Below are 1,052 nucleotides of genomic sequence, written 5' to 3' on the forward strand. Positions count from 1 at the left end.
CCCCCCTCCACACACACACACACACACACACAGGTTCAAATATACTGAACTTGAAGAGTGTCCCAGGACTCCAGCAGGACTGCTGTATCAGGGAGAGTGTCCCCCAGCGGAGAGAGAGGGTGGCTGAGGAAGAGAGGAGGAAGAGAGAGAGAGATTGAGAGAGATTGAATAATACATGTGGTGGTGACAATGATGCTTTCCATGTGGGCTGATTGCTCACATACTGTACAGCCATACATCCTACAGACAGACAGACAGACAGACAGACAGAGAGACAGACAGGTCCTGTATGTGGTGTTATTAGCAGGGCTGTGTGTAGTGGTGGTGATGGAGCTGACCATGTGGGGTGGTTTCCCCTCGGTACAGTGGCCATCTGATACGGGGGTGCCTCCATACAGACCACTGACTATAGAGAGCAGGACCAGGTCACCGGAGGTTAGGGTGGACTGACCACAGGCTTGTTGTCTGCGTGGGGTAGTTTCCCTGCAGTCATCTGATAGGGGAGCACCTCAATGGAGACCATGCAGCCTGTACAGCAGACTGCTGCAGAGATGAGAGGGACAGACAGGGGGACAGACAGGGGGTACAGATAGGGAGACAGACAGGGGGACAGATAGGGGGACAGATAGGGGGACAGACAGGGGGACAGATAGGGGGACAGATAGGGGGACAGACAGGGGGACAGACAGGGGGGACAGACAGGGGGACAGGCTGGACTGGCGGTGGTGTGAGTGTGGAGACAGATACAGTACCAGAGGTTTTCCTGCCCCAGCAGAGCTAGCTGGAGGCAAAGAAAAACGTCTTCTATAGGCCGGTCTACACACACCGACGCACACGAACACACATCCAATCAGTGACATGCTCGCATTCACACATCCACACACAGCTCAGTTCCCAGTGGCCCTGCTCCTCTATAACATGATGCTGTATGATCAGTCGCCTGAAAAGGAGCACAGGGCTCTCCTGAGAATGGTGACCCACATAACACCTCTACACCCCAGACACACACACACGCATGCATACACACACACACACACACACACAACTCTGCA

The sequence above is a fragment of the Borostomias antarcticus genome (genome assembly GCF_949987555.1).
Source record: "Borostomias antarcticus genome assembly, chromosome: 2".
NCBI lineage: Eukaryota > Metazoa > Chordata > Actinopteri > Stomiiformes > Stomiidae > Borostomias > Borostomias antarcticus.